We start from the raw sequence: 15,506 nt of genomic DNA on the forward strand, positions 1-15,506 counted from the left end.
ATTTTTTTCTGTTTCTCAGTCACTTCTGACACACAGTATTTTGTTTTTCAAGAGATAGTTAATTTCATATGTATTTAAACTGTGTTACTTTTTTGTGGCAGGTCATAGTCTTTTAGTAAATTAACAAATGCTTTTCTTCCCATTCCTTTAGTACCACAAATGTTACTCGATTTTTTAATTTGCCTTTTTATCAAATACAGGGTTCATCATGTTGATATTAGTATCACCCTTTATCTATTTCCAATTTACAACATAAAATCAGAATTCTTTGAAAATAATATTCATTCACTACAACACAACTAATAAATAAATTAGAAGATTAGCCAACAATCGTAGTTAATTATTATAATCAAACATTTCATAAGTCTTATTTGTAAACAAATATTCTTAAATATTCACATACATGTGTAATAATCAATTTTTCCAAAAACACACAGAAAGATGAATCAACTTACACAGCAAGAGATATGGGAAAAAAAAACATCAAAGAAGATTTGGGGAAGATGGCAGAGGTTCTTGAGCTCTCACCAAGATACCAGGTTTAGCATTCTACTGGAAATTTATAGCTGAAGAGTGACATCAGGCTGGAATAGAACAGAGATCTGGGCCAAAGAGGAAAAAGTCAGGCAGCCTGTTTAAGAAGACAGATTTGAGCCCACACCAATGGCAGTGGCAGCTGTGGTGGTAGTGGCAGTGGCAAGAGCTGAGGCAGCAGCAACAGCAGTGGAGACCACAGCGGCAGTGGCTACTGCTACTCCGCAGAGCAGCTGCAACAAGAGAAAGGCACTGGCGCCTGACCAATCACAGCCTCTATTACTGGCAGCACAGACCAGGTGACTATGAACAGAAATCTTCATCCTGCCGGCTACAAAAAGATGCAGATGGCTCAAGGAACCATAAACAAAAAGGCATTCTCACTCATTCAATCTGCACAGCATTGGGAAATTAGCCCATCCTCCACCAGCCAATTACATCACCATCTTGCCTACTGGCAAAGACCCTGCCAGAACAACTAGCAGATGACTGGATCCTGAGAAGTGGTGTTAGTAGCATCATTGTCTAAAGGGCAAAGGGATCTCACCTGTGTCAGCTTACCCTTAGCCGGGCAATTGGTTTCCTGCCCTGGAGGGAGTAATTCCTCCCTGTCCAGGGGGATTCCTTCTCCCAGTAAACAAAGTCAGAGGTGGTCCCACCCCTAGGCCACTCTTAGCTGAGGTGGCAAAAACAATAGTGGCTCCAGGCTGGTTCAGAGTGATTTCTGAAGCTCACCATTGATTCCAGACAAAATACATCTCCACTCACATTCAAACTACCAAAAACAGCCAACTTTCTCCTGAAGTACACATAAAGCTCATTGCCCTGCCAGTAAATTAGCCTGGGTGGGCAGTCACAAAGATCCCAAATCTCTAAGGCAGAACTTTTTCTGCCCACTCAAGCAAAGTGATTGGAAAAACCAATTAAGCCAAAGGAAAATGAATCATCACAGAAGATAAGAAACTTCATAAAGACACTGGATCCCAAATAAAGTGGAGACACAAGTTTCTCCCCTAAAACTGAAGAAACTCAAGAAAAAATGGTATATAAGGGAATTACATCTCTCTCTCAAACAGGCTAAAGAACAGTCAATGGGAAAACTAGAGGAGAATCCACTATATGCTCTACAAGTGCTACCGGTAAATATGGTCAATGAAAAGTTTGAAAGCATGAAGAAGGATATATGTGAATGAGATGAAAACAATCAAAGAATAATAGAGGAATTCATCAAATCCACAAACGGAAAGCTGAATGAATTCCAACAAATGTCCAATGAGACTACAGCCTCTGAGCTAAAGGACTTCAAAGAGAGCATTCAAATCTAAATCAAGGAAGTAAAGAAGTTCATACAAGATCTAAAAAAGATGCAAGCAATCAAAAATGACAAACAAGAAGGATGGGAGATGAAGAACAAAGTAGAAAGTATTGATAAGTAGAAGAATCTCGAGAGTTTAAGATAACCTAGAATTCATAGAGAAACACCAGAAAATGATTCAAACCAAGACCAAGAAATATGACAGATCTCTTGAAGGGCTCTAAGATATAATTAGGAAGCCTAATTTAAGGCTAATAGGTATTGAGGAGAGTCTGGAGAAGGAGGTTAAAGGAATTGGAAATATACTTAGGGGAAACACCTCAGAAAACTTCCCAAATATGCAGAAGGACAGGCCTATCCAGATAAAAGAAGCTTTTGGAACCCCAAGCAGACCTGAGCAGAAAAGTACATCCCACTACCATATTATAATCCATACAGGATGAATAAGGACCAATGAAAAGATCCTTAAAGCTGCTTTGGAGGAAAGAACAATCACCTACAAAGGAAAACCAATCAGAAAAATCACAGACATCTCAGCAGAGACTATGCAATCAAGAAGAGTTTGGAATAATGTATGCCATGCTCTAAGGAAAAATAACTACCAACCAAGAATACTGTGCCCAGCTAAGCTCTCATCCATAGCCGATGAAAAAATAAAAACCTCCCATAGCAAGGAAAAATTGAAACAGTATACATAAATGAAACCAGCTTTACTGAAAACTCTCAAAGATATTCTACACATTGAAAATCAACACAAACATGATATTGACAGAGAAATGACACATAAAAACATATCATATAATTACAGGCAAAATGGACAAGTCACAGGCCCTAACAAAATAGAAAAAATTCTAGCCTTCTATGTCTATGGACTTAACTCTCCAATTAAACAACATACACTGACTAGTTGGCTCGAAAAGCAAGATCGATCTTTCTGCTGTCTTCAAGAGATACATCTTACCTCCTCCCCCCAAAAAAACCCAAACATATTCTGAGAGTGAGTAGCTAGAATAAAATCTATCAAGCAATTGGCTCTCATAAACATGCTGGAGTGCCCATCATTGTATTAGATAACACAGACTTCAAACAAAAGTTAGTGAGAAGAGACAAAGAAAATTATTACATGCAAATAAATGGATCTCTTTTTCAGGAGGATATAACCATCCTAAATATCTTCACACTAAACGCCAGAGCACCTGACTTAATCAAACGCTTTATTCACACTAAAAACACACAGATATCCAAACACAATGATTGTTGGTGATTTAACACACTACTGTAACCTCTGGATAGATCAACTAGGCAGCAACTCAAGAGATAAGCATCAGAATTGAAAAACTGCATTGACAGACAAAACCTAACAGACATGTGCAGAATACCAGAATATATGATTTTTTCAGTTGTGCGTGAAACATTTTCTAAAATAGTCCACATTTTAGGGCATAAAGCAAACCTGTGTAAATTAAGAAATGCTGAAATTATTCCCTGCATTCTCTCAGACTACAACAGCATAAAATTGGAACTGAATAACAATCTCCACCAAGAAAAACCCTGTAACTCATGGAGATTGAACAACACATTGTTGAATTACCAGTGGGTCCTTGAGGAGATAAGAACAAAAATTCAACATTTTATGATTTTTAACAAAAAGGACAACACAAAATACCAGCTCCTTTGGGACACAGCAAAGGCAATACACAGAGGAAAATTTATAGCTCTGATTGCCTACATTAACAAATTAGAAAAAAATCTCAAACCAACAATTTAATGATGCACCTTAAGCTACTCTAAAAAAAGCAACAAACCAAACCCAAAGCATAATTAAATGAATTAGAGTTCAAAAAAACATGAATGAATCAACAAAAGGAGTTGGTTCTTTGAAAAATATTTTAAAAATTGACAGACCCTTAGTAAATCTTACCAGAAAAAGAAAGTAGTATACTAATGGACTAGAATAGAAATATCATGACAGAAATTATGAAGATCCTGGGCATCATAAGGGAATATTTTTCAAACATTTATGCCAACAAATTTGAGAATCTAGAAGAGATGGAAGAATATCTAGACAATATTGACATACCCAAACAAAACCAATAAGATCTAAACCAACTAAACAGACCTATTTCATGTAAAGAAAAAGAAATGGCAATAAGACATGTCCCATCCAAGAAAAGCCCAGGACCTCATGGACTCACAGTTTAACTCTATAAGGCTTTCAAAGCAGAACTCACAACAACACTCCTCAAACTCGCCAGTGAAATTGAAAGTGAAGTCTTTTTATCAAACTCATTCTATGAAGTCAACATAAGCCTCATCCTAAAACCAGATAAGGACTCATCAAAGAGAAATATAGATATATTTGTTCAATAAACATCAATAAAAATCTTCTCAACAAAAGTCTGGTCAATCTGCTTCAACAACTCATCAAAAAAATTATACCTATGATCAAACAGAATTCATTACAGGGATGAAAAACTGGTTCAATATACAAAAGTCTACATGTACTATGTTATTTCTCATCTCTTTTGCTGTCCCTTGTTTATCTCATATTGTTTCAGTATTTTACCTTGTTATTTTACATATTGTACATATGCTTATTTGGTTATTTGAAATCAGACAGGGAAGGGGGAAAAACAAGATGAAAGATGGGGGTGGGGGGAAGGACATGGGGACCAAGACATGAGAAAGGGTATCAATGTTTGTGAAGTAATGCACATTCTATCTGGTGAATATAATGTAACCCTTCTATTAATTATAATAAAAATATATGAAAAATAAAAGCTGTGTATGATAAACCTAGTGGAAAAGCTAAAGCAATTTCATTATTTAAGGAACAATACAAGGATGACCAATCTATCCACTCCTTTACAATATAGTATTAGAATTCTTAGTCGAGGTATAAGGCAAGAAGCAAGCATAAAGAGGATCCAAATAAGGAAAGAGGAAGTGAAACATATCCTGTTTGCAGATGACATGATTCTGTATTTAAAGAATCCTATAGACTCTACTCCCAAGCTCCTTGAACTGATTCAAAACTTTGGAAGGGTAGCAGGCTATAAAATTAACCCTCAAAAATCAACTGCTTTCCTTTACGCCAACAGTGAGAGGAACGAGGCAATAATCAGGAAAGCAACTCCTTTCACAATAGCCTCAAAGAAAATAAAGGACCTAGGAATTAGCTTAACTAAGAATGTAAAGGACCTTTTTGCTGAAAACTTTAAAAACCTGAAAAGGTAAATTAAAGCAGAACTAAGGAAATAGAAAAACATCCCATGCTCCTGGATTGGAAGAATTAGCATCATGAAAACAGCAGTCCTGCCAAAGGCTATCTACAAATTGAATGCAATATCCATCAATAACCCAAAGTCATTCTTTAAGGAAATAGAGGAAGCAATCCAAAATATCATATGAAGTAATAAACACCCCTTATAGCAAAAACAAATCTTAGCAGAAAGACCACCAGTGGGGGAATTTCAATACCAAACTTTAGAGTCTATTACTGATCTATAGTTACCAAAACAGCACAATAACAGGTCTGAGGACCAATGGAATAGAACTGAAGACCCAGAAATCAATCAACATACCTCTAGCCACCTAATCTTTGATCAGGTAGCCAAAAAAAAAGAAAATAGGATGAAAGACAGCCCCTTCAACAAATGGTATTGGCAGAATTGGTTAAACACCTGCAGAAAACTAAAGTTGGATCTTTCTATGTCACCCTGCAGCAGGATTAATTCAAAATGGAGTAAAGACCTTGAGGAAAAAGCAGATACCCTGAAACATTTACAAGAAGGAGTAAGAGATATCCTACGACTCCTTTCTTAATAAAGGTCTAGAAACAACAAATCAAAGAAAGTTTGGACAAATTGGACTGCATTAAATTGCTGAGCTTCTGCATGGGAAAGGACATAGCTAGCAATTTAAGTGGAAAGCACACCGATTGGGATAAGATCTTCACTAACCACACAGCAGACAAGGGCCTCATATAAAAAACATACCTATAGATAAAAAAATTGAATCTCTCAAAAACAATGCCTCAAAGAAACTACCATCCCATTAAGAGGTGGTTAAAGACTTAAAGAGAGATTTCTCTGAAAAGGAACTAAAAATGGCCAGGGCCAGAAGTTTGGCTTAGTGCTTGCCTAGCATGCACGAAGACTTGGGTTCAATTCCTTGGTACCACATACATAGAAAAAAAACAAAAGTGGTGCTGAGACTCAAGTGGTAGAGCTCCAGCCTTGAGAAAGTCCAAGGACAGCAGGCCCTCACCTCAAGCCCAGGACTGTCAAAAAAAAGTGTGGGGGGACAATAGACTCATGAGGAAATGCTTAACATCTCTGGCCATAAATAGAATGTAAATCAAAACAACTTTGACATTCCACCTTACTCCAGTTAGAATGGCCATTATCAAGAACTTTCATAATAACAGATCCTGGCAGGGATGCGGACAGAAGGGAATGTTACGTCACTGTTGATGGGAATGTAAACTGGTTCAACTACTCTAGAGAGCAGTATGGTGATTCCCCCCAAACTAAACATAGTATTCCCCCATGACCCAACAATCCCCTACCTTGGCATTTACCCAAATGTCCAGAAACAAAGACACTAAACTTACTAGCACAACGATGTTTAATGCAGAATTATTTACTATAGCTAAGATATGGAAACCAAACCAGATGCCCCTCAGTAAATGAATGGATGAATATCTTGTTTCCTGGACACTCTGGTTTTGCCTCCAGAACTCTACAGAGCCTTGCCTTCCTTCTTTGGCTGGTGTACCTATGTTGACTTAAGATCTGTTAACTGTAGCTTTCCTACACTAGTGTTTCTCACTTGCGTCTCAACAGTTAGACACCATTGCCTTTGCAATGCCATTGACCAATATCCTAGTGGATGCATTTTATACTGGCCTTAACCCTAAGCCACCCTCTTTGTAGGCTCTAAGGCTCTCTGAGACTTGTGTGAAATCTAGGTGATTTCAAGGTCCCCTAGTCCTTGTAGTGTTTGTTTGCAGAATCAGTAACAGTTTATGAACCAAACATTATGGCATATGTCTTGTGGAGTGATGCCCTTGATCAAGTTTGTGCCAGCTGGAGCTATATTCATGGCATCCAAGGAGAACTACACCACAAGGCAGGGAGCTGAGGTTTGCAGTGGCACCAGGCAGTGAATAAGCTCCATGTTTCTGAGGGTAAATTAAGCTGCACTTTGAACATGTCGCTCAGACTGTATCACTCTAGGCCTGTGATGGAATATGATGTCATTGATATAAGGAATGTCTTGAGTCATTTTCTTATTGACTTCATGAATAACATATGCTTTCCTTCCATCAACACTAACTAATCTCCTTATCCACACTAACTAATCTTCTTATCAAAAGGCTACTGGGTTAAGTTTTATGTTCTCTCCTAAGCATGGGTATTCAAATAAATATGAATGAGATAAAAAATTTTCAAACCCTTAAGTTTATTTTCCTTTTCATTATAAATTCTTCATTAGTAGAAACAGTCATGAGCACATAAATTGCACTCTAAGGGTTGTTCTGTATCTATAGAACTCTAGATTTCTCTATACAAAATATGTCATTTGACTTAGGATACTTAAAATTCTACTTTATCATAGTGTCTTATGAATGCCTATCCGACGTGAATGAAACCTGGTTTCTTCACAGGCCAGAAAGCAAAAGGGACAATGCACTCACATATAAGGACACTAGGCTCATTTAGGAGTTTGCATTTTAAGAGTGTTCACAAATCTTGAAATGTCTTATTTTTGTATTGGAATTCTTATATGTGTAGTTAGATAAGTACCATTATCATAACCTTATCCTATGTTTTTTATTCAATTATGTTATTATTGAAATTAGCCACTCTTTTTCAACATAAACTTTGGAGTAAATTTGGCAAAATATAAAAACCCAAAAATAAATTATGGTCATCTCCCTAGAAAAGAGTTATGTACACATTAATTTGGTATATTTTACTCAGAAGAATGGATAGCTTCCAAATTAGGCATTTTGTTTTGTTATAAAATTTGTCATTTTATAATTGTGTTGGTTTATCTATCATATGATTCTAATATATTTCCTCATTGTTATTATATATTCTGTCTTATTATTTTAATTTATTTTATTATTCTCAGTGCTATTTGGGGATAGTCTTGTTCTTTAGTAAAATTTCAGCCACTTTATTGAGAATTCATATTGTTAGAAAACATTTTGCTATTTTAGTTAATAATACAGAAGTCCAGCAATCTGTGATAAGAATGTTTCATAGTCTCTTCTAATAATAATAATAAGTAATAACAACAACAGGTTTTTTTTATTTTTATGCTACATTGCTAAAGAGTGTACAATGACACTGAATGTCAAACTCAGGGACATGCATGGACTAGGCAAACACAATACTATTGACCTATATCATTGACCTTTATTATTTTTATTGAGATAGAGAAAACTTTAATTGCCCATAATGTCCTCAAATATGTTATCCCCTTGCCTCAGCCGCCTGAGCAGTTAACTGAATGCAAAGCTTAATTAGACCTTTTATAATAATATTTCTTTAAAAATCATGAGACAGCAATATTCTTACTTCCTATTTTAATATATTTTATCTTATTTCCTACTTATATTTTTATTATACAATGAAATATAAAATTTTGCATTAGTTATAGAAAGGTATTCTTTCAAATTAAGAAAGGATTATTTGCCCCAAAGACTATTTATTGATATTTACAGGAAAAAATAGAATGCACAAATTGTTTTTCCTTCCACCAGTTTATCAATACTTATTGTCACATAAAGATTTGAAATTGAACTAAAAGAAGATTGGTATATGCAATGGGGAGAAGGGTGGAAGTGATGATTCTGGGTAATATAAATTATTTACATAAATGAAATGTTAAACTAAAACCCTTTCATATAACTACTTAAAGAAAACAAAGGAAAAAGTGAAAACAATTAGAAATTGAAGACTGTACTATCATCTCTGTGATGGTCAATGATAATTACATGCTATAAGAGAGAGAAAAAGAGAGAGAGAGAATGTATATGTGGAAATACTGCTTGTGAGAGAAATAGTACCAGGAGAGAGAAAGTATAAAGGAAGGGCTTGGGGGCTGGGAGTATGGCCTAGTGATAGAGTGCTTGCCTAGCTTGCACAAAACCCTGGATTCAATTCCTAGGTACCACATATATAGAAAAAGCCAGAAGTGGTGGATAATCCTCTTTTGATATTAAGCCTACTGGCAAAATCTTTTCATCAGTCATCTGAACCATTTGCTTTTCTATAAAACAAATAAATGAAATTCATGTTAAGCAGTCATATTTCCAATATTAAAAATTATTTAACATATGGGTAATTCTTTTACTAAGATGGCAATTTGCTTTTCCTACTTGTATGGTAAACATATATATCCATGCACATGTGTCATTTCTGTTGTTTGGACATAATAACTGATAAAGAAACTGTTAAGCTTTTGTTGGGTTATAGGTGCACTTTGAAAAAATTACTGAGACTGTACTAGTAGCAACAATTAAAGGCTGTATAAAAAATTAAGAATTCACTACATAGCTGGATTAAGACAAAAAAGTAAATGTTTAAAAAGCAATAGTAATCTCTTTTGCCATTCCTTGGTATCTCATATTGTTACAATATTTCACCTTGTTATCTGATTATTTTATATGTGCTTAATTGGTTATTTGAAATTGGATAGGGAGGGGGAAATCAAGATAAGCGGGGAGAGGGTGGGAGGAAAATGGGGACCATGTCATGAGAAAAGGTATCAATGTTTGTGAAGTTATGCACCTTCTATCTGGTGAATATAATGTAACCCTTCTATTAATCACAATAAAAAATTATTTAAAAAGAGCGATATTCACAAAAAATAAATAAAAAGCAATAGTAAACAATATTAAACTACTTCTACAGAGACATACTCTTAGTTTACTAGATAAACATACCATGTACATATTTCCATGATAAATTACATAGTTTCCAAATATGCCAACCAACATGACAGCACTAAAGAAGTAATTAAAAGTTTATAATCACAGCGGAAAACTCAAGCATGCATAGTTTCTATTGTTTACTTTCTGTTGGAGAAGTAATGTGAGTGATATAATAAAAATATTCAAAGGACACAATTAGTTCAATAGACAAAGCAATGGACTAGATTCTTCCTGATACTTTAAAAAATAAAATTATACTAGTATATATTATGTATTGTATTATAAACATTATATAATATGTTACACTGGTATAATTTTTGCCAGTCCTGGGGCTTGAACTCAGGGTCTGGGCACTGTCATTGAGCTTTCTCAAGGCCAGTTCACTGCCATTTGAGTCACAGCACCACTTCTGACTTTCTCTGCATATATGGTACTGAGGAATAAAACCTAGGGCTTCATGCATGTAGGCAAGTACTCTACCACTTAGCCACATTCCTGGCCCTATAATAGTATTTTTAATTAGAAATATTTGAGATATTTACTTTCAGATTAATTTCATCTTTGCATAAAAATTATTTATTTTAGTGTTTTTTTAAGTTTTTTGAGACATACATATAAATAAGCATATCATTTCCTCATCAATGCAAGTGTTACAACTGATGCGTAGAAAAAGAAAAGCAAAATAATTGCATAATTTTATTTAATCAATATTCTGTGAGCTTTCAAAATGTTATCCCAAAGACTCAGTGAAAATTGTATATTTTTGTCCTCATAAAAAATTAATTTTGTGGCCAGGGGCGTGGTCTAATGGTAGAGTGCTTTGCCTAGCATGCACGAAGCCCTGGGTTCATTTTCCTGGTACCATACATATATACCACATATACAGAAAGTGGTGCTGTGGCTCAAGTGGTAGAAGGCTAGCTTTGAGAATGCTCAAGGACAGTACTCAGGCACTGAGTTTCTAGCTCCAGGACTGACAAAAAATAAAGTAAAATAGAATGGACATTTCTGTCAAAAAAAAATCTAACTTTTTCTGGGTGCTGGTGGTTCACACCTGTAATCCTAGCTACTCAAAAGGCTGGGATTTGAGGATAACTGTTCAAAGCCAACCCCGGCACTGAAGTCCATGAGACTCTTATCTCCAACTAACCACCAGAAAATCAGAAGTGGCACTGTGGCTCTAGTGGTAGAGTTCTAGCCTTGAACTGAAGAGCTCTGGGACAGCACCCAGGCCCAAAGTTCAAGCCCCATGACCAACCAAAAATACATATATAAATACAAACTTAATTTTTATCTCATATAGCATACAAAAACTTCTACATATAAATTTCCAGCAATATTTTATTAAGTGAATGTATTAGTTGACATTAATTTAGAATAAATTAATCTAATCCTTCAAGCACTTATGATTTCTCTATAACGAAATGATTCAGTATCTTTTCTTATATTTTTGGTGAAAATACTAAACTTTGTATGCAATGGATACCAGCATTTCTGATACTGACTCTCTAAAAGCACAACTTTATCTCCAAGAAATAATTTTCATCTAACACACTTCCCCTCTCTAAACTTATTATTTATCAAAAATGTTTGAAGTTATTGAAATCTAATTTATAATTCATATTTATAAATTTTTGAAATATATTGGTTTATTTAATTCATTGACTTACAATTTATATTTATAATTAATCTCTGAAATATATTGTTATTGAAATTTTCTGTCATTAATAGTTATGTCACTTATTCAGCAATATTTCCTTTAATGATTTCAATAAACACTACATTATTGAAGGGATAGTGATAGGCTTTATATAAGTACTTAAAGGACATTTTAAAGAAAACAGGCAATCATTGAGCTGGGAATGTGGGCTAGTGGTACAGTGCTTGCCTAGCATTCATGAAGCTCTGGAAGTGGTTCTGTGGCTCAAGTGGTAGAGTACTAGCCATGAGCAAAAGAAAAACAAGGACAGTGTTCAGGCCCTGATGTCAAATCTTAGGACTGGCAAAAAGAAAATAGGTAAAAGTAATTTATAATTTTAAATATTTTCTTTATTTTTTACCAGTCCTGGGGCTTGCACTCATGGCCTGAACACTGTCCTTGGGCTTTCTCAAGGCTAGTGAACCACAGCACCTCTTCTGGCTTTTTTCTACATATGTGGTACTGAAGAATCAAATCTGGGTCTTTGTGCATGCTAGGCAAGCACTCTACTACTAGGCCAAACTCCCAGCCCTATAATTTTAAAGCATATACACATAATACAGACATTATGATGTTGGGTATATAACCATGTACTGGCATGAGGGCATCTAGTCAGTCCTTTGACATTTTGTACTCAAAGTTGGTTCTCTATCACTACAGCCAAGCCTCTAATCTTTCTTTATACTTGTTAATTGGAAATAAAAATCTAATAAACTTTTATGCCTGGGATAGATGTGAAACATGATCCTTAGATCTTAAACTCCCATGTAGTGAAGATTAAAGGAATAAACCACTGATAACTGGCATAAAGCAATTTTTTTAATTTTAAAGAATATTTTTAAAACGTAGAAGTTAATAAAGACAGAAAATAGAAGAGATGGTATACTACCAGTCCAAATATTAGTTTTAATATTGGTTATAGCATGTTATATTTACAATAAATATTATAAAATTATGTTTTGAAAACACTAATAATTTAATTTCCTTGAAAGGTGTACAAGTAAGTTATTATATTATTGAGAGCTGAAAATAAAGTAGTAAAATTATAAATACAAATTTTTATGTAAAGAGGATGCTAGGGAGAAGATGGTGCCAAAACAATAGAGACCCAACCTAGCTCTCTCCCATAAAAAGAGAGAGTTGGGGAGACCCAGGAGCCAACCATCCTAAGAAATCAACAACTACAAATTTCTGAAGTAACAGAGAACTCTATGAACAAGGAAAGAAAAACAGATAAAGCTTATAACCAACTCTAAATGAATTAGGACCCCCTCCCCCACCCTTCACTGCAGAGCCTCGGAGATGTAAAACTAGTGGTGATGGGAGCTGGTGGGTACCAGGGCCAGGGCCAGGAAGTCCAGCAAGCTGCAGAATTCAGATACAGGAATGTCACACAGCCCGGGTTCATGATAGCACAAACAGCAGCTAAGATCAGAGGGAAGGCAAGCAGCCCTTTAACAACTGGAGAACAGCCTACCGCCAGACTCCCTAAGGGTAAGTAGCCCACTGGGATCCTTCCAGCCCCTTCGGGAGCGGAATGCTACAGGCGAGATACAAAACTTAACCCAGACCCCCCTCATTCCTGCCCATGAAGGATCAGCAAATGTTGGAGGGGAAACAAGGACCACAGAGTCCTGCCCCTTTCCCCCAACACCCCTCTCCCCAATGCTACTAAGACTAGAGACTGATGGGCACTAAGACCCAGCACCCCAAAAGTGGGTGTGGGGGCATGCCTACTCATACCCTTCCCCACTGAGACTAGAGACTGACAGCACTAAGACCCAGCATCACAACAGCGGGAATAGGGGTCTGTGCACCTGCTTGTGCCACTGGACAACCCCCTACCCCAGGCCACTGAGACTGGAGATTGATGGGTGCTAAGACCCAGCACCTCAACAGTGTGTGTGTGTGTGTGTGTGTGTGTGTGTGTGTGTGTGTGTGTGTGTGTGAGCATGCACCTGTGTAAGCCAAAACTTAGTGGGCAGCTCTACTGCTGGAAGCCTTGGGAAAGCCAGCACCAGGGGGTGGGAGGACACCCAACTGAGACACTGAAAGACACTCAGCCAATAACGGCCCTGTCCCCCAGTAGAAATCAGGGATGAGTTCTGTACTACTACGGAAAAACAGAAAGAACAGAGATAGCAATCCTGAACCACCTCGGGGAACTGGAGGGCAGAATGGCAAGAACTGAACACTCATTCTGAGAAGCAGAGCGTGTTGCTTTACCCTACTTTGAAAATCCCCAAAGTGCACATCCTTTTCTGGGCCTGGCCTCTGGAAAGAGGTCAAGCAAACTAGTACCAGTTGGGCTAGCTAGCTTAGACCCAGGTGTGCAATAGAGCACACCAGCAAAAGCTGCACACTCAGACCCAGAATTGGGAGTACACTGCACTCCGATACAGTAGTGCTATCTAAATGAGACACTAGCCTGGGCACAGCCAGCAACTATGAGCCTCCACTGGGAATCAGTGAGAGTGTCAGCCATAGTCACTCAGTTCTATTGGGAACTGAGAACATGCTCCCTATTGGGAATTGAGAACATGCTCCTCCTAATGGCAGAAAAATCAAGAGCACCTACAGCTGGACCTTACTGCTGGTTGTCAGGTGTGCAAGATAACCACAGTTGTTCTACCCAGCTGAGACCTCAGCAAGCACATGAAAAGCAAGTGCCAGTCACAATTCAGAAAAGGCAGGCATACCAACAACAGCAAGCCAACTATACCAGGAATCAGCTGTGTACTCTGCTGTAGTAAAACCAAAGGTGCACATCAACAGCTGCTCCCTGCTGCTAAGAACCTGGTGGACAAGCCCCAATAGCTACTCTATCTAGTTGAATCCCAGATATACACACAGATAACTGTGAGCCAATGCTGGAAACCAGCTGTACATTCCTCCTGACCCCAGTAACACCAAAAGTGCAAATACACACCTGGACTCGCTACCTGAAGTCAACGATAATAAGAACTTCATTACTGGGCTGAGAAACACACATATAAAGACACCCAGAGAGAACCACCAGCCCCAAACCAAGTAAAGCCTGCCACCTATTGGGCACCAACAGAACAAACTTATTGCAGTAACTAGCAAGCCTTGAAGTCCCAATGTGGAAATCACAGAGACATCATGAAATTTATAAATAATCAGGGTCCCACAGGAATCCCGAAAGCAAATAAGAGTGGAGATGAGAGAGAACACATCATGCAAATAGATGACAACTAAATAGATGGGAGACAAGACACCACTCAAAGAGATGATACTAGACCTGACCAAAGAACTAAAAAACGGGAACTCCAAAAACAATTCCAGGAAAATGAACAGGAAATTGCCAAGGAATTTATTGATTTTAAAAGACAAGGAGAGACAAAAATAGACAAAGTTTATACTTCTTTAGATGGAGAGATGAACCCCCTCAGAGCAGACATGATGGGCTCAGTGTCCACACTCCAAACCAAAATAGAAGTGATAGGCAATAAAAAAAAAACTGAGAACTTAGGATAGAATATTAGTAATGGGAGAAAAACACAAGAGCTGGAACAGAGAGTCATCAATTTGGGAAAATTGGTCAGAATTCACCAAAGAGAAGTCCAAGAATGGGCTGACACAGCCAAGAAATCAAACATTCATATAATAGGAATTAATGAAGGGGAGGAGTTTCAAACAAAGGGAATGCACCAAGATTATACCAGTAAACTTCCCCAGCCTTAAAAGGAAAAATCTCAACGATATAACCAAATCCTATAAAACACCTAATAAACAGGACACCAGAAGAAAGTTTTCCAGACTCATCATAGGAAAAACCATTAGAACAGAATACTAAGGAGCTGATTCTTAATCCTGAAAAAAAAAGAAGAACGATAATACAATGGAAAAAAAGTAGAATCACTGTAGACCTCAACTCACAAACCCTTGATGCAAGAAGAGCATGAAGAAAAACATCATCCAAGCCATGAAGACCAACAAATGCCAACCCAGACTGATATATCCAGTGAAAATATTTCATAATTAAGAGA

General features: G+C 36.9%; 1 protein-coding gene across 1 annotated transcript in view; it reads right to left on the bottom strand.

The window, feature by feature from the left end:
• The window catches only part of LOC150058669 (coiled-coil domain-containing protein 7-like), a 263,512-nt gene that overhangs the window by 75,020 nt on the left and 172,986 nt on the right, over positions 1–15,506 (bottom strand). The gene's annotated exons all lie outside the window — the stretch shown is intronic.

The sequence above is a fragment of the Megascapheus bottae genome, chromosome 9, assembly GCF_031878675.1.
Source record: "Megascapheus bottae isolate mThoBot1 chromosome 9, mThoBot2.hap1, whole genome shotgun sequence".
Lineage (NCBI taxonomy): Eukaryota > Metazoa > Chordata > Mammalia > Rodentia > Geomyidae > Megascapheus > Megascapheus bottae.